General features: G+C 38.5%; 1 pseudogene; it reads left to right on the plus strand.

Moving 5' to 3' along the window:
• Positions 1-8193: 8193 nt before the first annotated feature.
• LOC138987720 (U6 spliceosomal RNA) lies at positions 8194-8281 on the plus strand (annotated as a pseudogene).
• The last annotated feature ends 18623 nt before the right edge of the window (positions 8282-26904 follow it).

The raw sequence follows: 26904 nt of genomic DNA on the forward strand, positions 1-26904 counted from the left end.
CTCAGATCATGAACTCTTTATTGCCAAATTCAGACTTAAATTGAAGAAAAGTAGGGAAAACCACCAAACCATTCAGGTTTGACCTTAATGAAATCTCTTATACAGTGAAAGTGACAAATAGATTCAAGGGATTAGATCTGATAGACAGAGTGCCTGAAGAACTATGGACAGAGTTTTGTGACATTGTACAGGAGGCAGTGATCAAGACCATTCCCAAGAGAAAGAAATGCAAAAAGGCAAAATGGTTGTCTGAGAAGGCCTTACAAATAGCTGTGAAAAGAAGAGAACTGAAAGGCAACGGAGAAAAGGAAAGATATACCCATTTGAATGCAGAGTTCCAAAGAATAGCAAGGCAAGATAAGAAAGCCTTCCTCAGTGATCAGTGCAAAGAAATAGAGGAAAACAAGAGAATGGGAAAGACTAGAGATCTCTTTAAGAAAATTAGAGATACCAAGGGAATATTTCATGCAAAGATAGGCACAATAAAGGACAGAAATGGTATGGACCTAACAGAAACAGAAGATATTAAGAAGAGGTGGCAAGAATACACAGAAGAACTATACAAAAAAGATCTTTATGACCCAGATAATCACGATGGTGTGGTCACTCATCTAGAGGCAGACATCCTAGAATGTGTAGTCAAGTGGGCCTTAGGAAGCATCATTATGAACAAAGCTAGTGGAGGGGATGGAATTCCAGTTGAGCTATTTCAAATCCTAAAAGATGACACTGTGAATGTGCTGCACTCAATATGCCAGCAAATTTGGGAAATCATAAGCCAGGAGGCTTTTGAAATTACCTCTCTCCATGTGTTAGTTTTTCTCTGAGTTATCAGCGTGGGCTTGGAAGTTTCAAGATGAAAAATAAGGGGCACATTATGTTGAAATGTTCTCAAATGACTGGGCTCACCTATCCCTGGTAGGAAGACTGACAAAGAAGTTGGGTGGACAAGTGTCACCAAGGCTTAGCAGACCCATGCCTGGGAGGGACAGTCAGAAATAAGCTAAGGTGAGGACCAGAAGGCTGAGGAGAGCAAGGCCCTTTTCTTGTCTATTACTGTCTGGAGCTGCAGTTGCTGTGGTTGTGAACTGCACAGAGGGTCACCCAGAGGGGCTGAATCCCAGCCCACCTCCCATCACTAAGCTCTGTACTCTGGCACCAGCCTACTCACTGGGTAGGAAGGGGTGCCTTTACTAATTCACTGTATATATGCAAAGTCACTCAAGCAATCAATCAAAAATTAATAAATAATTTCTTATCAGATAAAGAATCAATTTCCCAAATAATTTTTTTAAATAGCTTCAAAATTATGACTTTTTCATTAAAAGAAAGCATTTGAGAGGAAGAGAGCAACAGCCTTGATTTTGTATTATAAATTCTTATGTACTGTTTATTTCATATGATTTTTCTAGTAGTCATTACAGATGTGAGAGTTGGACCATAGAGAAGGCTGAGTGCCAAATAATTGATGCTTTCAAACTGTGGTGCTGGAGAAGACTCTTGAGAGTCCCTTGGACTACAAGGAGATCAAACTGGTCAATCCTAAAGGAAATCAACCCTGAATTTTCAATGGAAGGACTGATGCTGAAGCTGAAGTATTGGGCTGAAGCGCCAATACTTGGGCCACCTGATTCAAAGAGACAACTCATTGGAAAAAACCCTGATGTTGGGAAAGATTGAGAGCAGGAGGAGATGGGGTCTGATAGAAGATAAGATGGTTGGATGATATCATCAAATCAATGGATATGAATTTGAGCAAACTCCAGAGATAGTGAAGGACAGGGAAGCCTGGCATGCTGCAGTCTGCAGGGGTGGAAAGAGTCAGACATGACTTAGTTGAACAACAACAGCTTGAAAAGTACCTATTCCTCTCACCAGTCCCCAAAAGTCAGCCTACAGTGATGCATGGATGGCCCTCAGCTCAATGAGAACAAAGGCCATTGTATCATGATATTAACTTTTTTTTCAGTTAGAATAAATGTTCTTTAATCAAATCATAATGTGAAGTTGAGAGGGAGGATTAATTACAAGGATTCATGGGCCATGGGAGTGGAATCCTATCCCAACCAAGCTGTGTTTGCATGAATTTTTTTTTAAATTCAGCTTAGCTAGTTGTCCTAAAGACTTTCTTTTCTGTTTCTGAAAATTGGAATGAACCCTTAGCATGAACAGTGGAATTGAGTTTTCATTTTTTGGTAAAAGGAACAAAGCCATGGCCTTCAGGTAGATACACACTGTAAGCACCTCCTTGGCAAGATTCAACACATGTCATTGGAAGATATTTAGAGGAGGAGGTGGGATGCAGTGTTTCAAGTAGTGAATTACTAAGTCACTTCTGAATTTAAAGAAAACAAAATGGGAGTTGAAGAATAAATAGGCTTCCAATTGGCTGCTACCACTAAAAAAAACATTTTTTAAAACAAAGGAACAAAAATTTCAATCAAATAATAAACAAAAAATACTTGTCAGATATAAAGACAATCATCTCCAAGAATATGAAGCAAATTTGCTTCAAAGTGACGGCTCTGAGGTAGATAGAAAGTACATGAGGAGTAAGAGATAAACTCTTCCTATTTGGGAATGCTAAAGTGATTTCTATGATATAAAGTGATAGCATATGTTAATTTGTTATATTTAATTATATTTTTATAAAATTTAAGCTATCAGCCTTATGATTATGTTTCTACTTTATTTGTTTAGATTACATCAGTCTTTGAATCCAAAGCCTTGAAACCACTTTATAGACTTATAAATTGCTACCTTCATCAATTTGACACCAAATATGGTTGGGAAAAAATGGAATATGAATTAGATAATGCTCAACTCTTCAAATAGCTCTAAAGAAGAAAACCTAGGTCAGTTAAGAGAACTTTCTTAACTGTCCTGGAACTAAATCTGGTAGCTACATTCTCACCAGTAAAATTCTTATAAGCATTCAGCTGATATATTCATTTCTTCTTTCAATTAGAGAAGACAAAAATCCTTACAGAAATAAAACAGAAACCAGGTCATACGACTTACCCAGAGGAAGGGCTGCAAGTGGAAGTAAATGATTTCTCTCTTTTGTTATGAAATTACAGTCTTGATATTTTAAGCATTACACGGCATATGCCACTACCATGAGGAGCACATATTATGAACTTACCAGAAAAAGATATCCTTTGCTTTCTTTGAAGTATCTCTGGAGAAATAAATATTTTACCATGGAGACAAATAGATTCTAATTATCAGCTTTCCCAAGAAACAGAGTCTCCATTACTTCCAGCAAATTCCTGTTCTCAAAGCTGCTCTGACCAGTAAACCCTGTTTATCCTCAGACACACCCATTAGTGCCTGGTCCTAGGGTAGTGTAGTCAAGAGAAATCTGAATACAGTTTGCCCTCTATGTTCATGCATGCATGCTCAGTCACCTTAGTTATGTCTGAGTCTCTGCAACCCAATGGACTTTACCCCAAGAAGCTCCTCTGTCCATGGGATTCTCCAGGTAAGAATACTAGAGTAAGTTGCCATGCTGTCCTCCAGAGGATCTTCGCAACCCAAGGATCAAACCTGTGTTTCCTGCATCTCCTGTGGGCAAATTGAAGGCAAATTCTTTACCCACTAAGCCATCTGGGAAGTCTCAAGTGCCCTTCAGAAAATCTTCAAAGATATGAATATGCATGCCAGACAATGTATTTCAGTTATTGTACTTTTCAAGATACTGCACTGTAAGATTACAAATGTTTTTTTGTGTTTGTTTTTCATGTATTATTTGTGTGAAAAGCATTGTAAACCTATTAGTATAGTATAGTATAGTAGTCTATGGTTTATTGTGTTAGTTGGGTACTTGGACTAACCTTGTTGGACTTACAAGAAAATTGAACTTAATGTACTCTCAGAATGGAACTCGTTTTTATGTAGGGGACCACAAGAAAGAACTCCTTCCAACCTGTGTTAAGGCCAGAGTATCAAAGAACCTTACAGTCAACCATTTGTATGAATCCATACTAATTTAATCATGAACAAAGTTAAAAATTCACATCTGCTGTAAACACAAAATTGATAAAATTTTTTTTGGAAATTTATTCCAAAATATGCTTTAAGACCTTAAAATTAAGACACCCTGTGGCCTAATAGTTTCATTTGCTTCTAGAAAAAAAATGTTTAGTTTGTTATCAGAAATACAGGCAGATATTTATATAGTGACCACACTTTTGTATTTAAGAGCAAAAATGGAGAATCTCAATATAAAATAATGGATAAATACTGTATAGTTTACCCATAAATTGCAGTCACAAAATGAAATTAACTTTACTTTTAAAAGCAAGTAAATGATGTAGGTAATTCATATGATAGAATGTTAAGTGAAAAACAAGGATGGAGAATTAATATGCTAAATGATTTCAATTTTATAAAAGTATATCATAACTCTCTATCTCTTAAAGAGGTGGAATTTGATTTGCATTTTTTTTCTTTGTAACATCCACAGTTCTAAAATTGCATACAAGGATCATTCATCCACTGCTAGAGGAATTCTCTCTTTTTGAGTTTTTGCTTATCCAATCCACACACTTGTATACCCAATTTTGTTTGAAGAGAAATTTTTATTTTGCCTCTTCAAGGTCAAAGCCTGGTCGCAGGTACAAAAGTCAAGTGACACTCAATTTCCCAAGATGCTATTTGTCCAAAGTATCCGTTTGATGTGAATCTCCACACTGTGTGCCCTCCAAGACAATATACTTGTTTCAAAATCCATGTTAGGATAAAATTGCTTCCTATTTTTTTTTCTTCTGCAAAGTGGCTTCCAAGCACAGTACAAGTGCTAATAATTTGCACAGTCTTTACAGAACTGCCAAACTGGCAAGTCCTGAATTTGCAGCTGTTACAGTTCCTATTTGCTTTAGTAATATGTACATTTTATTATGGAAAAGACCACAAGGCATAAAGTTAACTCTGGTTTCTATTTACAGATGTGAGCTGTTGGAATTGTCTGCTTGATGCTTACATTTGCTTGCTATCAATAGAGTATTGGTTATATCACAATGTACTCAGGAGAGTACAAAGCTTTAAAGTAGTTATACTCAGGTAGTGAAAGATGAGGTTGTTGTCTTTCTAATTAGGAAAGAAAATGGTGTCACTGTCATTGTTTAGTCAAATTATATAGTTGCAATTATGTTGGCACTAGAGTCAGATTGATGCCCTTGGTTCTATTCCATAAACCACTCAAATGAGGAAATTGATCTCCAAAGAAACAATGTGATTTTCCCCAAGATTATATGTTGCTAGTGTAGCACAGGGAGGTCTAGAACTTAAATCCTCCTGACAGAGCCAGCGCTTTCATTATGCTACATCTCTTTTGAGACAGTCAAACAGAGAAAAAAATCAAACCAGTGATGATATATTGGTAATAAGCAATAATATTAGCACAGGCCATTGACTGAGGGCATTAGTATTAGAAATGGTAAAATGTATTCACATATAAAAATGGAAAAATTAAAAAATCCTGTGATCCTGAATATAATGCCTTCATGTAAATAAAATTATATAGTATCTATGTCTTTATGTGTGGCTTATTTCCCTCAATTACACTTGGAAAACAAGTCATTCCTTATTTATCACTTTATGATTTTCCATTCCATCAACATATCACAATTCCTTTATCCATTTTATTGTTGAATCATCATGCTTCTTAATTATACATTCTTTTTTTTGCATTTTTAAAAATGTCAATCCCTTCTTCTAGATAATTTTAAAGGTTTGCTTATTGATCTATTTATGGCTAAATAAATGTCTTTTTCTAGTTTACTTTTCATAATATATTATCATTTGTTTTCTTTTTCTTCAGGAGTTCCTTTCTTTCTTAGATGAATTGACATTTTATTTTCTATTTCATTATATTTTCTAAACTTGTTTTGATCCATGGTGGTTCTTAATTTTATCTTAATTATCACTGATTTGCAAGCTTATTCTACTCTTTAATTGCCTCCAAATCCAATTTCTTTAGTTAATTAAAGCCTTCCTTTCAATATATTCTTTGTTTCTGCCTATTTTTTATATATAAATACTCTTCCAATCAAACTGAGAATAGATAAAAGGCATTCTATATCTTTATTATTGAAACATTTTCAAATGGATGATTTTCCTAACAACCCTAAACATTAATCAAATTTTTTTCAGATGACTGACTATACATTAATTATTAAATGTGATATAAAGTACCACCTCCACATGGTATTTTTTCATTGAACTACTCAACTCCGCCGCTGAATGTCTCACAGAAGTTATTTCATATATGACATAAGTAGATTGTAAACTTTGAAAGTGCAATTCACTGTGTTAGCAACATCAGCTAAATAAGATTAGTATTACAACAAGGGTAACACTAGATAAATCTGTTATTTAACACCACAGTGTCATTTTCACTTAGTTAAGGCAGCATTAATGGCTCTGTTTGCATGACAACACTGCCATATGGTCACCACTTTAGCCCCACTTAAACTCGAGGAGTGCTCAGAAATCAAGCCCAGCTCTGGATTCAGGGGAAAGGAAATGATGAGGAAACCCCGGCAGTCCCTGCCCTAGTCCTCTCTTCTTGTGCCCAAACATTCATTTCATTCTTCCTCTCAAACAAAGGGACACTTGCTCCTACCCCAAGGAATGTACTTCACTTCTTACCTAAATTCCAAAATCAGTTGAGATTCCAAAGCTTCTGGGTGATACAGGATATTCACCTTCAAGTGCAGATGGGCAGTTCATGTGTTGATGATCTGTCAACCAAAGGGGCCGTGTGATCATAACACCGCTATGCTCTGGGTACTGGGAGGTGGGGGACGGGGCAACCTCTGCCCACTCTCCCTCAGAGCCTCGGACAAACTAATCTCCTAGATCCAGAGCTATCCCAGGTCCTGATGGATGGAGAATTTCCCTGATTATCTCCATTTTTGTTTGGTGGAAGGATCTCCACAGTCCTCTCTCCTTCACATCCCATTGCTCCACCAATTTAGAAGTTTCAGCTTGTTTTCACCCTGTAGGGTCACATCAGACCAGTCATTTTAGATTTTGCTTTCTTTCCTGGCTGCCCAGTTTCTAGATTTGACTCATAGTTTGTGGGAATGTAAGTAATGGCAACCCACTCCAGTGTTCTTGCTTGGAGAATCCCAGGGATGGGGGAGCCTGGTGGGCTGTCGTCTATGGGGTCGCACAGAGTCGGACATGACTGAAGCAACTCAGCAGCAGCAGCAGCAGCAGCAGCAAGTGTCTCATACTTTAACATTTCTAACAGTTGAATGCAGATTTGCACAAACCAGTGAACTCATATTTTCCAAGTGACTGACACTTATCGTTACAAAAATCATACATGATATTCAATACATTTTTTAAAAGATACATCCAGAGAATAAGCTATATAAATTCAGCAGTGTATATAAAGTTCTTGGCAACTAAACTTTAAGAAAAAGACAGTATATCTCAGGAATTCCTTGGTGGTCTAGTGGTTAGGATTCTGAACTTTCAGTGACATTGCCCAGGTTCAACCCTGGTCAGGGAACTAAGACCCAGCAAGAAATGTGAACTGCTCCCCACGCTCCAGGCAGGAAAAAAAAAAAAAAAAAAGAAAGAAATTACTCCATGCCCAGTGTTGGTAGAAAATCAAAAAAGAAAGTCTTTAATTACAACTACAATTAGCATCTACAATGAGAATGCTTTTAAAACTCTAGTCCATTTTCAAGCTACATGTAGGTCTGTCTGAAGTCATATTGCCTTTGTATTTACTTCAACCAAAACAATATATTGCAATAGATTGAATTTGGAAACAGGTGGGTGAATCCAGCATTGTCCTGTTAATTTAGACGTAAAAGACATTTGCAAACAAACCATACCATTTTTCTATTTTTCTGGATTTATATCTATATTATTACTTCCTTTTTTATTGAAGTATAGTTGATTTATACTCCCAGAATTTACTTAAACTCATATCCATCAAGTCGGTGATGCCATCCAGCCATCTCATCCTCTGTCATCCCCTTCTCCTCCTGCCCACAATCCCTCCCAGCATCAGAGTCTTTTCCAGTGAGTCAACTCTTCGCATGAGGTGGCCAAAGTATTGGAGTTTCAGCTTTAGCATCAGTCCTTCCAAAGAACACCCAGGGCTGATCTCCTTTAGAATGGACTGGTTGGATCTCCTTGCAGTCCAAGGGACTCTCAAGAGTCTTCTCAGCTCGCTTCGCAGCACTACAAAATTGTTACAGAGAAGATTAGCATGGCCCCTGCGCAATTGACACACAAATTGGTGCTCCATATTTTTTATACCTGTCTTCATTTTGATATTTGGCAAAACTAATACAATTATGTAAAGTTTAAAAATAAAATAAAATTGGAAGAAAATAAAAAAAAAAAAAAAAAAAAATAAATAAAAAAAACTTAAAAAAAAAAAAAAAAAGAGTCTTCCAACATGTTCAAAAGCATCAATTCTTTGGTGCTCAGTTGGCAAAGTCCAACTGTCATCCATGATTTTTGGAAAAGGCATAGCCTTGACTAGATGGACCTTTGTTGGCAAAATAATGTCTCTGATTTTTAATAGGCTGTCTAGGTTGGTCATAATATGTGTATATATATATATTCTTCTCCATTATGGTTTATCATAGGATATTGAATATAGTTCCTTGTGCTATATGGTAGGACCTTGTTTATCCATCCTATATATAATAGTTTGCACCTGCCAATCCTAAACTCCCATCCATCACTCCTTACCTCCCTCCCCCTTGGCAACTGCAAGTTTGTTCTCTATGTCTGTGAGTCTATTTCTGCTTTGCAGATACATACAAAATGCCATTTTTCTATTTTTGTTATAGAAAATATAGTTATATTTCATGATAAATATTATATTAACATGGGCTAGATTTATTATTGTTTTTTTACATAAATTAACTAAGATTTTCAAGGTTCTCAGTTTAATTTCCTATATAGCAAATATAAATACACAGAATACGTACCAATAAAAGCATTTTTAGGGTCACCAACAAGTTTCCAAAGTGTAAAGAGACCCTGAGAACAAGAGGACTACTGGTCTAGAAGTCAGTCCAGGAAGAAACAGAAGTGGGATTTGTGATATATCACGTCTCTGCTAGAAACACTACAGAATTCATCTTTCCATGTGGAATCCTCTGTCATGAAAATCCCTAACACCTGAGGAAAGACAACTGCAGTCATCTGTGATATGAGAATACATCAATCAAAAGTAGCCGATCTGCGCTATTTCGTGTAGAAAAGACTCATGGGTAAGAATAAAGCAAAAGAACATATGAAGCTATGGTGTTTTCATCATATTACCCAACAGGGAAATGAACAGTCTGTGAAGACATCCATCCAACAAGGATGGAAACTAGCTTACATTCATGTTCTCAGATGCTTCTAAATTTAGATGATGTAATTTTCATTTTGTGCCATATTTCCAGACTCTATTTTCAGTTTGGTCTTTAAATGATTTACAATATGATAAGATTCAGTTGTATATAGCTGCTTATTTTAGAAATATCTTTGAAATGCTAGATTATTTGTTGTCATTATTTCTTGATATGTATACTTAGAAGTAATAAATCACAAATTTCACTCAATGTCTACAAAGTAAGCCTCAGTGAATTTGAAAGGATTGATGGACAGGGAGGCCTGGCGTGCTGCAATTCATGGGGTCAGACACGACTGAGCGACTGAACTGAACTGAAATCATACAAAGTACGTTTTCTAACAGGAAATTTAGGACATCCTCAAATACTAAACACATATTAAATAATCAATTGATCAAAAAGTTAACAAAGGGAAATTAGAAAATATTTCCTAGACTGAAGTGGTAATTCCACGCAGGTTGATGACATGTGACTGGTTTGCCACAACTGTGTCTTCCCTGGACCAGCAGTTGGCCAGCTAAGTGACTGTGTCCATTTCCTATCTCATTACTCCAGAGGCTGCTACAAAACCTCAGTTCAGCCATTAAAAGACTCTCTACTAGGTTAGGAGTCACTCCAAATAATGCCAACCCAGCAATGGACTCAAATTCTTCTCTCAAATTTCATACAACCCACAACTATGTTCACCACACATTCTATTCCACTTATAAATAGTACAAATAATGTGCAGTTACAACACATTTCTTGTCCTATGACTACAAAGAGCAATTCCCATTGCCATTAGAACTATTAAACCCATGATGTCAAACTCTCAAACGTCATTAGTAAATTAGAAGCTAATGTGCAAAGGAAACAATGTACATCCCAGGAATAATTGACACGTTAGGCAAAAATTGTCAAGATGTTTTTGGGAAAAAGTAATAGTTTCCTTTACATAAATATTTAGAATGAAGCAACTGGAAATGTCCATACCAACTAAGCATTCACTCAGTCGTGTCCGACTCTTTGCAACCCTGTGGACTCTAGCCCACCAGGCTCCTCCGTCCATGGGATTCTCCAGACAAGAGTACTAGAGTGGGTTGCCATTTCCTTCTCCAGGGTCCATACCAAAGAAAGCCAAAAAAATCTAGATTATATTACAAAGGTGTCAATGAATCTCACTCAGGTTCATTCAGAATTATTATGCCATGCATATATATTAAAGTATTATAACTTTTATATTCACAGTAGTTACTAAATTGTTGAAAAGATAATACATTCATATGATTCAAAATAAGAAGTAAAAGAACAAAGTGAATAATTCTCGCTTGGCATATGGTCTAACATTTCCAGATGTAACAAAATAAAAGAACAACCCTAGCACTTGTGCCCCCCCTCTGCCCAATTAACATCCATCTCACCTCCATCCAGGTACCTACTATTATTATTTTCTTGTATATCCTTCTAGACATACCCTCAGGATCACATAAGCAAAAACTATAATGCTGTCTCATCTTCCAACTTCTTAACACAGGAAGTAGCATATGCCCCAAAGTGGGCTGAATCTTGGTTTATTTAATCTATGATAGACACCAGAGATATTTTTATTATACAACAGAGTGGGTTTCTTTTAACTGTTTCATAGTGACCATTTATAGACAAAAAAAAAAAGGACCTGTATTCATCTTACCATCCTGTATTAATGAAAATTTAGAACATTTTCCTATCAAAAATAATGTTGCAACAAATTATATAGTGTATATGCTATTTTCACCATGTGAATATATTCATGGGACATATCCTTGAAAGCAGAATTGATAGGCCAAAGGATACGCATTTATAATTTTGATCAATACTGATAAATTTCTCTCCTATAGAATGATTACATTTCCACATTTCCAATATATGTGATTCCTTGATCCCACAGCCTTACTAGTAGAGGATATTGACAAATTTTCAACTTGCCAAATTTGATTGAGAGTTGAGGAAACTCAATCACATAGCCTGATGCATCTTCTTATTTAGCAAGAAGATCTAATTATTAAAATTTTGACTATGCTCAGTTTTTGTTTGTTTTTGATCAAGTATATGTTTTGTGGTTTGATTACTGTCTCTAAAATAGTGAACTTGTCAGACTGATTTTTTTGGGCTTTTGGATTGTGAGTTACAGTTAGAAAGTTCTTTACCATGGTTAGGTTATAAATAAATTCTAATTTTCATTAATTACATTTAAATCTTTGACCCACATAGAGTTGTTCCAGCTGTTCACTGGGAGGTGGAGATCCAAATTAACTTCTTTCCAGATGGCTAGCCTCATTTTCTCAATAATATTTATTGCACGGTCCATATTTTTCCCCACTGATTTGAGATGCCAACTTTAGTTTATACTAAATATCTGTAAGTATAGGGTTTTTTAAATACAGTTCTATTAGTCTACATAATGTTAGTAGAAGAAAGGTACAAGGTAGGTAGGTTTAGTCACCCACTCATGTCCAAATCTTGAGACCCCATGGACTGCAGGAGCCCATCAGGATCCTCTGTCCATGGAATTCTCCAGGCAGGAATACTAGAGTTGGGTTCCAATTCCTTCTCCAGGGGATCTTCCTGACCCAGGGATCAAACCCAGGTCTACTGCATTGCAGGCAGACTCCTAACCAACTGAGCCACCAGCAAAATATTTAGTAAGTAATATTGAAGAATATTTAGTAAGTATACTGAATATATGTAATTATAGAGGTTTTTTTTAAAATATATTTCCACTCAGTTCAGTTCAGTCACTCGCTCGTGTCTGACTCTCTGCGACCCATGAATCGCAGCACGCCAGGCCTCCCTGTCCATCACCAACTGCCGGAGTTCACTCAAACTCATGTCCGTCGAGTCAGTGATACCATCCAGCCATCTCATCCTCTGTCATCCCCTTCTCCTCCTGCCCCCAGTCCCTCCCATTGGAAAAGGGTCTTTTCCAATGAGTCAACTCTTCACATCAAGTGGCCAAAGTATTGGAGTTTCAGCTTTAGCATCAGTCCTTCCAATGAACACCCAGGACCGATCTCCTTTAGGATGGACTGGTTGGATCTCCTTGCAGTCCAAGGGACTCTCAAGAGTCTTTTCCAACACCACAGTTCGAAAGCATCAGTTCTTTGGCCCTCGGCTTTCTTCACAGTCCAACTCTCACATCCATACATGACCACTGGAAAAACCGTAGCCTTGACTAGACGAACCTTTGTTGGCAAAGTAATGTCTTTGCTTTTCAATATGCTATCTAGGTTGGTCATAACTTTCCTTCCAAGGACTAAGCGTCTTTTAATTTCATGGCTGCAGTCACCATCTGCAGTGATTTTGGAGCCCAGAAAATATAAAGTCAGCCGCTGTTTCCACTGTTTCCCCATCTATTTCCCATGAAGTGATGGGACCAGATGCCATGATCTTAGTTTTCTGAATGTTGAGCTTTAAGCCAACTTTTTCACTTTCCTCTTTCACTTTCATCAAGAGGCTCCTCAGTCTACATGATATTAGAAGAAAAGTACCAAGCTATTGTAATTATAAAGGTTCTACAAAAGTGTTCTAAATCTGTTAGAACTAATCTACCTGCATTTATTTGTTCCTGTATAGTGTTGTTTGTTATTGTTTCTTTTTTGATATAGCCTTAAACATTTTGTGTAAGATCAAATAATATGAAACTCCTAGAGGAAAACAGGCAGAAAACTCTTTGATATAAATCATAGAAATATTTTTTGAGGATCTGTCTCTTAATGCAAAGGAAATAAAAGGAAAAATAAACAAATGGGACCTAATTAAACTTAAAAGCTTTTGCATAACAAAGGAAGCCATCGACACAATGAAAAGACAGCCTATAGCGTGGACAAAAATATTTGCAAATGATATGACCTGCCTAGTAAGGGGTTAATAGTCAACCTATACAAACAGCTCATACAACTCAACATCAGAAAAACAGACAACCAGTTTAAAAATGGGCAGAAGAAATGAGTAGACATTTTTTTCATGGCCAACAGGCACGTGAAAAGATGCTCAACACTAATCACCAGGGAAATGTAAATGAAAACCACAGTGAGATGTCATCTCACACCTGTCAGAATGACCATCAGAAAAGAATCTACAAATAATTAATGCTGGAGAGGGTGTGGAGAAAAAGGAACTCTCCTATAGCGTTGCTGCAAATGCAAAGTCGTGCAGCCACTGTGGAAAACAGTATGGAAGTTTCTCAAAAAAATTAAAAATAGAGTTAGTATATGACTCAGCCATTCCACTCCTGGGTATATATCAAAAGAAAAAAAAAGACATTAATTAGAAATATTCAGAGCAGCACTACTTACTGCCAAGATACGGAAGCAATATAAACCTAAGTGTTCATTAGCAGATGAATGGGTAAAGGATACACGTGCTCGCACGCACATACACACACACACACACACACACACACAGAGAATGCAGTACATCTAGCCATTAAGAAGAACACTATTTTCCATTTGCAGGAACGTGGGTGGACTTGGAGGACATTACGCTAAATGAAATGTCTAAGTCACACAGGAGAAGACAAATACTGCATGGTATCACTCATATGTGGAATCTAAAAAATGCAGCAAACTAGCCAATATAACAGAAAAGAAGCAGGCGCATGGATGGTGAGAATAAACTGTTGTTACCGCTGTGGAGAAGGAACGGGAGAAGGGAAGTAGGGGATTAAGTAAGCAGTATAAATTATTAGTTATAAAATAAGCTACAAACATGTATAACACAACACGGAGAATATAGCCAAAATTTTATAATATCTATAAATGGAGTATAACCTTTAAAAATTGTGAATGACTATGCTGTATACTTATAACTTATATAAAATTGTACAGTAACTATACTTCAGTTAAAAATACTAAATAAATAAGATTTGAAACAGTAAGTAGGTATATAAAAATATAAATCAACATTCAAATTACTTTGTAAGCCTATAGTATTTATAGTTCTGAAGTCAATAAATCTTAAAAATGCTCAAAGGAAAAAAACTTTATTGTTAAAAATGCTAAGCATTATCTGAGCCTTCAGTGAGTTGTAGTAGTAACATCAGAGACTATAGATCACCATAACAAATGTAATAATAATGAAAAAGCTTGAAATATTGCAAGAATTACAAAATGTAACACAGAGACATGAAGTCAGCAAGTACTGTTGAAAAATGGTGCTCAGAGATTTACTGGAACCAGGATGCAACAAACTGGCAACTTGTGGGGGGAAAAAAAAACAATATCCCTAAGATACAATAAAGTAAAAAACTATAAAATAAGTTGTGCCTGGCACTTGTGTGTGAGCTCCAATAGCTTTATCATTTTGTGCCTCACAGTTAACCATTTTAGGGAAAGTCTTGCTTGGCATACAGTATAATCTTTCCAGATATAAACTGGAATCTTAATTTTATTTCTTCCAGTATATCTTTAAATATTTTCCCATCTTACTGCTTTGTTCTATCCAAATACCAATTTTGCATGTGTTGGATTACCTTTCCTAGTGTTTCATGGTTTGAATTCTCTTTTTAACTTTTAACAAATTTTTATTTTTCATTTATTTTGCTTACTTTTTTCATTTTCCCCCTCTGTCCTCTACTATGCATCCCACAGTATCCCTTCTGCATTTTACTTGCCTTTATTCTATAACAATTATATTATATTTCTCTCAGCTCATTCCTCATTTCCTCCTTTGTCCTGTACTGTCCTTGATTGTTTCAAATTATCCTTGTTTTGTGGTCTTCCCTCAAAGGCAACTATTCGCTACGTTTTGGTGTATTGTTTTTAACTTAAGCCAGCGCTTTAATTACAATTTTTATCTCCCCCAGGGCAATATTTCTCCAATGAATGTTCATTGTTGTTCAGTTGCAAAGTCATTTCCAACAGTTTGCAACCCCATCAGTTCAGTTCAGTTCAGTGGCTCAGTCATGTCTGACGCTTTGCGACCCCATGGACTACAACACGCCAGGCTTCCCTGTCCATCAGCAACTCCCGGAGCTTACTCAAACTCATGTCCATTGAGTCAGTGATTCCATCCACCCATCTCACCCTCTGTTGTTACCTTCTCCTCCCGCCTTTAATCTTTCCCAGGATTAGGGTCTTATCTAGCCAGCCAGTTCTTCGCATCAGGTGGCCAAAGTATTGGAGTTTCAGCTTCAGCAACAGCTCTTCCAGTGAATATTCACGACTGACTTCCTTGAGGATGGACTGGTTGGATCTCCTTGCAGTCCAAGGGACTCTCAAGAGTCTTCTCCAACACCACAGTTCAGAAGCATCAATTCTTCAGCACTCAGCTTTCTTTATAGTCCAGCTCTCATACCCATACATGACTACAAGAAAAACCATAGCTTTGACTAGGTAGATCTTTGTTGGCAAAGTAATGTCTGTGCTTTTTAATATGCTGTCTAGATTGATCTTAGCTTTCCTTTCAAGGAGGAAGGAAATTTAATTTCCTCCTTTTAATGTCATGGCTGCAGTCACCATCTGCAGTGGGTTTGGAGCCCAAAAAATAAAGTCTGTCACTCTTGCCACTGTTTTCCCATCTGTTTGCCATGAAGTGATGGGACCAGATGCCATGATCTTAGTTTTCTGAATGTTGAGCTTTAAGCCAACTTTTTCACTCTCTTCTTTCAGTTTCATTAAGAGGCTCTTTTCCTCTTTGTTTTCCGCCATAAGGGTGGTGTCGTCTACATATCTGAGGTTATTGATATTTCTCCCGGAAATCTTGATTCCAGCTTGTGCTTCATCCAGCCCAGTGTTTCTCATGATGAACTCTGCATATAAGTTAAATAAGCAGGGTGACAATATGCAGCCTTGATGTACTCCTTTGGCTATTTGGAACCAGTTTATCGTTCCATGTCCAGTTCTAACTGTTGCTTCTTGACCAGCATACAGATTTCTCAGGAGGCAGGGCAGGTGGTCTGGTATTCCAATCTCTTTAAGAATTTTCCACAGTTTGTTATGATACACACAAAGGCTTTGGTGTAATCAATAAAACAGAAGTAGATGTTTTTCTGGAACTCTCTTTCTTTTTGTATGATCCAACAGATGTTGGCACTTTGATCTCTGGTTCTGCTGGCCTTTTCTAAATTCGGCTTGAACATCTGGAAGTTCACAGTTCATGTACTGTTGAAGCCTGGCTTGGTGAGTTTTGACCATTACATTGCTATAAGTGCAATTGTGCAGTAGTTTGAACATTCTTTGGCATTGTCTTTCTATGACAGTGGAATGAAAAGTGACTTTTCCCAGTCCTGTGGCCACTGTTGAGTTTTCCAAATTTCCTGGCATATTGAGTGCAGCACTTTCACAGCATCATCTTTTAGGATTTCAAATAACTCAACTGCAATTCTGCCACATTCATTAGCTTTGTTCATAGTGCTGCTTCCTAAGGCCCACTTGACTTCACATTCCAGGATGTCTGGCTCTAGGTGAGTGATCACATCATCATGATTTTCTGGGCCTTGATGATCTTTTTTGTAGAGTTCTTCTGTGTATTCTTGCCACCTCTTCTTAATTCACAGCCTTGTCTGACTCAAAGAAATTATGAGCCATGCCATGTGTAGGGCCACCCAAGGCAAACATGTCATGGTAGAGTTTTGACAAAACATGGTCCACTGGAGAAGGGAATGGCAAACCACTTCAGTATTCTTGCCTTGAGAACCCCATGAACAGTATGACAAGGTAAAAAGATAGAATACTGAAAGATGAAGTACCCAGGTCAGTAGGTGCCCAATATGCTACTGGATAACAGTGGAGAAATAACTCCAGAAAGAATAAACAGATGGGGCCAAAGCGAAAACAACACACAGTTGTGGATGTGACTAGTGATGGAGGTAAAGTCTGATGCTGTAAATAACAATATTGCATAGGAACCTGAATATTAGGTCCATGAATCAAGGTAAGTTGGAAGTGGTCAAACAGGATATGGCAAGAGTGAACATTAACATTTTAGGAATCAGTGAACTAAAATGGACTGGAATGGGTGAATTTAACTCAGATAACCATTATATCTATAACTGTGGGCAAGAATCCCTTAGAAGAAATGGAGTAGCCATATAGTCAACAAACAAGTCCAAAACACAGTACTCAGATGCAGTCTCAAAAACAACAGAATGATCTCTGTTCATTTCCAAGTCAAACCATTCAATATCACGGTAATCCAAGTCTATGCCCCAACCAGTAATGCTGAATAAGCTGAAGTTCAACAATTCTATGAAGACCTACAAGACCTTCTAGAACTAACACCCAAAAGAGATGTTCTTTTCATTATAGGGGACTGGAATGCAAAAGTAGGAAGTCAAGATATACCTGGAGTAACAGGCAAATTTGGCCTTGGAGTACAGAATGAAGCAGGGCAAAGAGTTTTGCCAAGAGAGTGCACTGGTCATAGCAAACACCCTCTTCCAACAACACAAGAGAAGACTCTACACATAGACTTCATCAGATGGTCAACACCGAAATCAGATTGATTGTATTCTTTGCATCCAAAGAAGAAGCTCTGTACAGTCAGCAAAAACAAGACTGGGAGCTGACTGTGGATCAGATCATGAACTCCCTATTGCCAAATTCAGACTTAAATTGAAGAAAGTAGGGAAAACCACTAGACCATTCAGATATGACCTTAATCAAACCCCTTATAATTATACAGTGGAAGTGACAAATAGATTCAAGGGATTAGATCTGATGGACAGAGTGTCTGAAGAACTATGGACAGAGGTTTGTGACATTGTACAGGAGGCAGTAATCAAGACCATTAACGAGAGAAAGAAATGCAAAAAAGGCAAAATGGTTGTCTGAGGAGGCCTTACAAATAGCTGATAAAAGAAGAGAAGTGAAAGGTAAAGGAGTTGCAGCAAACCAGGTTTCCCTATCTCCTAGTCATGTCCGATTCTTTGCGACCCTATGGACTGTAGCCCTCCAGGCTCCTCTATTCATGCGGATTCTCCAAGCAAGAATACTGGAGTATGTTGCCATGTCATCCTCCAGGGGACTCAAACTCATCTCCATTGAGTCACTGCTGCCATCCAACTATCTCATCCTCTGTCATCCCCTTTTTCTTCCTGCCTTCAATCTTTCCCAGCATCAGAGTCTTTTCCAAAGAGTTGGCTCTCTGCATCAGGTGGATGAAGTATTGGAGCTTCAGCTTCAGCATCAGTCCTTCCAATGAATATTCAGTGTTGATTTCCTTTAGGATTAACTGGTTTGATCTCCTTGCTGTCCAAAGGACTCTCAAGAGTCTTCTCCAGCACCACAGTTCTAAAGCATCAATTCTTTGATTCTCAGTCTTCTTTAGGGCCCAACTCTCACAACTGTACATGATGATTGGAAAAACCATAGCTTTAACTGTACAGATTTTGTCAGCAAAGTAATGTTGTTTATCTACTAGTAATCTTTGCTGCTCTTTTCTTCATTTTTTCTTACACTTTCCTTATACAAATACTATATTTCTTTTATACTTCTTTGTATAATAACTCGACTTTCCTGGAATTTGGTTCCTACTAGCTGAGGAGGACAGAAAGGCTTCTCATGAACCCATGGCTCTTCCTGCCACTTTCTCTGCTCCTTTGACTGAAGCTGATCCAGAATGTTTCAGCTGCTAGATTTTTACATCAGGTCTGTGATTTTCTCTTTCAACACTAGTGTTTCTTAGCATGTATTTCTTATACCTGATGCTACTGATCTCTTCCTTTATTCATTCCAGCCTAGTATTTTTTTTCTCCACTCCTGGTTAGTCTCTTGAATGTTTTTGGAACCTATTAATTTTATCTATTTTCTATTTTAGTAAAACCTGAGTCTAAAAAAAGGTTTTTTGCTTCTTTTCATTTTATTTTTAAATAATTTCCAGAAGAAGAAAAATGCAGACTTTTGTTGCCATGTTCAAGATTAAACTCCTCTTGATTAAGTTATTCAAACTTATTGGCTTTTTTTTTAAAACTGAAATAAAATGCACATGAATTCTTCACAATTAAAATATTTATCAGATAATAAATTTTAGTTATGAACTTGACACTAAGCTATGTACTTTAAAATATACATTTTACTTTGAAGCAAAACATATACATGAAGGCAGATATCTTTTACGATTATATGAGTCTTAGAAAAGAGAACTTAGATATTTGTGTAAATCCAATTTTGCATACCAGGTAGAGAATAGTTAGAATGTTTTTTACATTTACAGTTTTAACTTAAGAATTTGCATCATATAAATCACTTGGGGGACTTCCTTGATGGTCCAGTGGTGAAGAATCTGCCTTCCAATGCGGAGGATGTGGGTTAGATTGCTGAGTAAGATTCCACCTGCCACAACCAGAGAGAAACCCACACTTCACAACCAGAGAAGCCAGCAAGCTGCAACTAAGACTGAATACAGCCAAATAATGGGCTTCCCCTGTGGCTCAGTGGTTAAAGAACTTATCTACTAATGCAGGAGACACAAGTTCGATCCCTGGTTCAGGAAGATCCTCTGGAGAAGGAAATGGCAACCCACACCAGTGTTCTTGCCTGGAAAATTCCATGGACAGAGGAGCTTATGGGGTCACAAAGAGTCAGACACGACAGAGTGCGCACACATGACTAAGTGTGGACATGGCAAGAGTGTGCGCACAGACAAATAGTAAACATATCACTTGGAACAGTGTACCTCACAGACACATTTCACTAACGCTAGAGTTGTGTGTTCCTAAAATGTAACAGTAGGTCCAAGATCCATAAAAGAACTTGTCAAACATTTCCCATTTCTTACATCATCTGGTCTCTGTTTCGGTCTCTTGAGGTAGTTGATGATGAAGAAAATTCTCTCCTTTTCTCAGGTTCTTTCAACCACCTGGAATTCTGCATCTGTGTGGGTGGGAGGGATCTGCTTTTAACTCTCCACTTCTCCGGATAGATAGACGATTGATAGCTAGCTAGCCACAATGTTTCTATATAATATTTGGGGGATAAAAAGTATCTTCTTGGTGAAGTATCTCTCATGTTACAAAGATGTTAGTCTTTTTTTTTTTTTCCATTGTTACATCTTGTTTCTTATTTTTCCTCAGTAATTTTTACTTTCCTACTCAAAGGTTTATACTTTAAGTCTTCTTTTACCAGCTTTCCTTTTTATTACAAACAAATGCTGTTTGAAACTTGACTCTGAAAAGTTCTATGTAGAGTTTGCCTTCAGTGTCTCTTTCATAGGCACAATCTGTCACCATGGTTCTGCTCATGTCTCCAGTTAGAAATCAGCTCCCATGGTTACAAATGGGCACACTCCCCTAAAGGTGCCGATGACCACATCAGCAATGGACCTCGAGTGCAAGCTGGCAAAGTCCATTTCTTCCTCCAGCCATTTGGGATCAGGACATTAAAACTAAAAGTTTCTCCAATAACTATTTAAACTGAGGTTCCTTAAATCTAAGGCTGAGGAAGCCAGGTTTATGAAGACAAGAAAAAAATTGAGAGAAAGAAATATAGTGTGATAGAAAGGGGAGAGAGGGTGAGGGATTGGTATGAAAGATGAAGGGCAAGTGGGAAAGCGTGGGCTCCGAGGGGAATGGAGGGACAGCTACGTGGTCCGAGCTGTCAAACCCCCTGAGCCCAAGCCCACCTTTTTGACGCTGGGATCTGCTAGTGTGCCAATGATCCTTTCAGATTTCCTTTTTTGCTTACCCTGGTTTCACTAAACCAATTCTTTGTGAAACAATTATTCCATAAGGACTTCCCCAGTGGCTCAGAGGTAAAGAATCCACCTGCAATGCAGGAGACCAAGGTTCAATCCCTGGGTTGGGAAGACCCCCTGGAGAAGGAAATGGCAACCCACTCCAGTATTCTTGCCTGGGAAATCCCATGGACAGAGGAGCCTGGTGGGCTACAGTCCATGGGATCTCAAAAGAGTTGGACATGACTTAGCGACTAAACAACAATTTTTTAACTTAAGACAACATGAAGACATTTATTGAAAACGACGAACCTAGTAGGGAATGGACTTGTGGACACAGCAGGGGCTGGTGAGGGTCGGACAAACGGAAGAAGTAGCATTGACGTGTGTGAACATCAGGTAAAATGGTGAGGAGCTGCTGTACAACACAGGGAGCCCAGCCTGGCACTCTGTGCTGATCTACAGCGGTGGTATGGGGGGAGGGAAGGGAGGCTCAAGAGGAGGAGGATTTTCCTCTCGACTGATTTTCATTGTTGTACAGCAGAAACCAACACAACGCTGTAAAGCAATTTTCCATCATTAAAAAATATAAGAAAAATGCTACAAAATATTTGAATTCCTGGAATAACAGCAGAGATTCAAATTAAAGGTTAGGAGGAGGGGCAATGCTGGGCCATTTGCATTCCTGACCTTTGGGAAATGACTTGTTTGTGCCGGCTCATTAGGCTTCAAAGAATCCTCAATGGAACATACTATGTAGAATAAAATTAAAATAAAATATCACAAGCTCCTAAATTTTCAGTCCTGCTATGAAAATCCGAAAGCTATGCTTCCAAACCTGCTTACACACCAAAAATGTTAATCACATCCTTGAGACCACTTCAGATGAGTTAATCCGGATTCACAGATGTGGGATGAGAATGATTCTTCTTCAGCCAACTGGAGAACCTCTCTAGGGGATAAAACAGTTATTGTTTAGGCATAAACAGTATTAAAAAAAGAGAGAGAGAGACTAGCACAAACAGTGGGCATAGCAGGAGGGTGAAGGCAGTGGTCCTACCTGGAAGAGTAGCTCTGCTGGAGCTCAGATCCCAGGCACAAGGCAGGTCTTCCAATCTCAGGCTTCGGTGAGACATCGAATGCGATACTAAGTAAGATTAGCTAGTAAATCCCAGTCATGGAAGAGATGCACTGGATGTTCGATCCCTGTCCACCCAGGGCTCATGATCTGACTTTCACAAGGCACGTCTCCCGTTGTCAAACCAGGGAACCCAGGTGTGTACACACGCACGTGTGAGCCGGGCACAAGCAGGTGCATGCTTCTTCAGATGTGCTTTCTGTCTCCCCTCCCCCATGGTCTCATTCCCATGCTCCATGCTATTAAACCCATCAGCATTTGCTTAGGAGTTTCCAGTCGTGTTTTCTTGCCTAAGTGAAGACTACCTATGAATTTAGAAAAGTTGATGTAGAACAAGAAGAAATTGGATCACTTTACTCTTTATTCAGAGCTGCAATCATCTGTCTCTGATTGAGTGTATAAACACATTCACTTAACTCGCATGTTTTTCTATGGGAGTGGAGAGCTGAGTGTGTATATTCTGTTTTTATCCATACACAGGAATGAAGAGGCTTATGTTAATGTATGTTAATGTTTCTTCCTTTTATTTTATTGCCCAAATGTTTAGTGTTCTAAACAACATTTGAATTCAGATTCAATATGTATATCTAGGAAAATAGTATAGATGATCTTATTTGCAAAATAGGAATAGAGACATAGAGGTAGAGAACAAACATGGACACTAAAAGCGGAAATGGGGGGGCGGGGTTTGAGATGAATTAGAAGATTGGGACTGACATGAATACACTATTGATACTACGTATAAAATAGATAACTAATGAGAACCTGCTGTACAGCACAGAGAAATCTACTCAGGGTTCTGTGATGACCTAAATGGGAAGGAGAGTCCATTGGACTGCAAGGAGATCCAACCAGTCCATCCTAAAGGAAATCAGTCCTGGGTATTCATTGGAAGGACTGATGCTGAAGCTGAAACTCCAATACTTTGGCCTCTTCCTCATGCGAAGAGTTGACTCATTAGAAAAGACCCTGATGCTGGGACGGATTGGGGGCAGGAGGAGAAGGGGACGACGGAGGATGAGATGGCTGGATGGCATCATTGACTCGATGGACGTGAGTTTGAGTGAACTCTGGGAGTTGGTGATGGACAGGGAGGCCTGGCGTGCTGTGATTCATGGGGTCGCGAGGAGTAGGACACGACTGAGAGACTGAACTGAACTGAAATGGGAAGGAAATCCAAAAGATATGTGATACAAGTTTCACTTTGCTGTACAGTATAAACCAACACAACATTGTAAAGCAAATATACTCCAATAAAAACTAATTTAAAAAATAAACAATAAGATCTTGGTGTATAGCATAGGGAACTATATTCAATATCTTCTAATAACCTTGTGTAATGGAAAAAAATCTGAAAAAATACGCATACATATAACAGAATCACTTTGCTAAAATGATTCACCAAAACCTAATCAAAACTAACTCAGAATTAGTTTTGTATATGTATAACAGAATCACTTTGCTAAAATGATTCACCAAAATCTAACCAAAACTAACTCACAATCACCAAAAACTAACTCAACATTGTAAATCAGCTATACTTTAATATGGGGAAGGAAATGGCAACCAATTTCAATATGCTTGCCTGGAAAATCCCATGGACAGAGGAGCCTGGTAGGTTACAGTCCAGGGAGTCACAAGAGTCAGACATGACTTAGTGGCTAAATAACAGTTCTTTAATAAAAGACAATTAGCTTAAAAAAACACACTGATGTATAGCCAGAAGCATACTTGTCCAAAAAGAACTGTATCTAAAATCTCTCTATATAACTTGTTTTGCCCTTGGAGTCCTGCAATCAGGCTGGGCTCCAGCCAGCCTACTTCTCCATCTAGAGCAATAGCCCTAGGAGTGAATGTTCATGGTAATTTAATAGAAGGTGACAAGTAAAGAATTTGTTTAGAATGTTTGGGTTCACTCTTTGGAATTATAACAATGTACATTTAGCATTAAGATGGAGTCTTCTTGGCTGCTTTCTTAAAGCACCAAACATTTTTTCCCTTAAAAAAAGAAAGAAAAATCTGATTCAAAACCCTGGTATGTGCAAAATGCAAAACAGAGCTGCTGCATGTAGCTCAGTCATTTCCAACTCTATATGATCCATGGATTGTCTCCTCTGTTCATGGGATTCTCCTAGCAAGAATGTGGGTAGCCATTCCCTTCTCCAGGAAATCTTCCCAAACCAGGGATCGAACCCAGGTCTCCTGCATTGCAGGCAGACTCTTTACTGTCTGAGCCACCAGGGAAGCTATTTCAATACTTCCCAGTAACCTCAAGAGCTTCCTAGAACACTGGTGCATGTGTTCCTCCCTTCAGTCATCTCTGACTCTTTGCAATCCTATGGACTATAGCCCGCCAGGCTCCTCTGTCCCTGGGATTCTCCAGGCAAGAATACTGGACTGGATTGCCATGCCCTCCTCCAGGGGATCTTTTTGACCCAGGGATCGGAACCGTGTCTCCTGCAGCTCCTGCATTGGCGGGTGGGTTCTTTACCACTAGCACCAGCTGGGAAGCCCAGAACACTGGCACATAATGAGAAAAAATGAATAAAACAGCCTGTCCCCCATGGAAGGATGCAGTGTAAACTCTCGTTCTCTTGGATTAAAAGAATGGACATTAAAATGTCCATACTACTCATAGCAATCTACAGATGTAATACAATTTTTATCCTAAATTATTGGTACCATGTAGTTTATGAAGGTTTTTAAACAGCTTCCCTTATTGCCAGGCCTGAATTCTTTTTTGAATTTTCTTCCTTTATCCCATCCTTTTCTGAGTCGACATAATGTAGCTGTGAGTTCTTCCTGATCTGAACCACACTTACATGGCAGTGCTGGTCTTCAGCTCTGTTTATTGACACGTTCACACTCTATCTGATTCTTTTCCTAATCAAAAGCCCTGTGAGGGAGGCTTCCCTCTGCTCATAAGCAAATTAAATATCTGCTACTAAACACATCCAACCCTAGGAAATGGTTCCCTTCCCTTTTCTTCAGTACTTGAGTCACATTTATAACACGTGTTTGATACTGTTTAGTAAATGTCACAGTCAGCAATTATCCTTCTATGACTGCTCCTCTCATAGACGTATTTTGCTCTCATTGATGACCATTCTCTGATTCGAATTCACACCGTGGATGGCCTTTTCCTTGGCACAGAATGACAATCCTGGTGGCCTGTTCAGTGTTGGACTTGATCATTACCATCGGCCTCAGAGCAGGTCGTTTCCTTTCTGTGTATCTATCCAGGGCCCTGTGCCTTTGGTCCAGATGGTTTTGTCTAATTAAGTATAATTTAAATACATCAAATGGAATTGGAATCATTTTGAGAGTCCTGTTGGATTTTTCAACCTTGGCTTCTTATTAGAATTACCTGGGGGAGAATTTTGAAAATGCTGAAATGTCATCCATGTCCAGGTAAATTCATTCAGACTGCCTGAAGGCAGCACACGGCATTTATGTCCAGCAGTGTTCAGGTGATTCTAGCAGCAGCTAAGTGCTGAGAGCTGCCAAGTGCGATATGGGAGGTCTGGCAACACCTAGGAGACAAGGGTTCTGAATGTGTCCTGTGGACTGTTCTACCCCATTCTCCTTGAGCGGCACTACATTGTTTCTCTCTCTAAGCAACACTGTGCTAAATTCACATTTGAGTGCCCTCCACCTGCCGTTTGAATCATGTTCCCTATGATGGGGCACCTGGCTCTGCCTCGGAAGCTCCCTACAGGCAGGAGCTGCCCAGCCCCACACTCCCTGTCTCTGCGGTGAACAAGCAGGGAGCGGACCGGTCCAGTGGAGGGCACCCAGCAGGGCTACGGCTGGCATTTCAAGGAACTCAGGAAACTGTACCTCCAAACCTTGCTATCTTCAACAACACAGCAGGACTAGTCACTCTGATATTTTAATTCTCACCTGCCTCTGAGACCATTTATCAGTTGGTTCAGGATCTATGCAGCAGGGAGAAGGAATGAATTATAGGATATATAATTAATATATACAATTATATAAATTAATATATATAATTATATAGAATATATAATATATAAAATTATAATTATAAAAATGAATTATAAATCTGCACAGCTTGCACCATGGCTGAGCTTTATGGAACTAAGGACTCTGCGCAGAGAGAAGCAGAATGGCTGCCTCTGAGGGGAAGCAGTGGGCATGCTCCAGGCATCCGCAGGCACCTCGCCCAGCACTAACATCAAGTGGAGGATGAAGGATGCTCCTACTTCTGCCTGGAGCCAAGTACAGCTCCTCAGTAGTAATGATGGGAGGGAACAGCATCCCTCAGGCGGCGCACAACATACATCGCTCTGGGGTCATCAGGACACCACCTCATCTCCCACCGAGAGCATGACTGGTGAGGGGAAGCAGCCTGGGTTTTCCCCCTCACTCCTCTTTGTATAGCTGCTGATAAGATATGGGGTTCAAGAATAAGTACAATTATATTCAGGTTAATAGTAAAATCATTTTATTTCTAAAGGTTCTGGCTAATAATGATTTTTATTTTATTGTTTTCCTTAGCTGAACTTTCTAATCTGAAGTCTGAAGACTCATTCCTTATTGAAAAAGAACAAGAATTTAAATGTATTAGAAAATAAAATGGTAGTTTTGTAATTGGTTTTTGACATTTGTGCAAGTTTATTTAGTAGAAACTATCTCCAACTTTTGCTTTAGATTGCTGTCTTGCTTAAATTAAGCCACATGGCAGCTCAGATATTAAAATGCTCAGTATTCCTGAAAACATACAATGGGACAGGA

This window comes from Bos mutus, chromosome 4 (assembly GCF_027580195.1).
Source record: "Bos mutus isolate GX-2022 chromosome 4, NWIPB_WYAK_1.1, whole genome shotgun sequence".
In the NCBI taxonomy this organism is placed as follows: Eukaryota; Metazoa; Chordata; class Mammalia; order Artiodactyla; family Bovidae; genus Bos; species Bos mutus.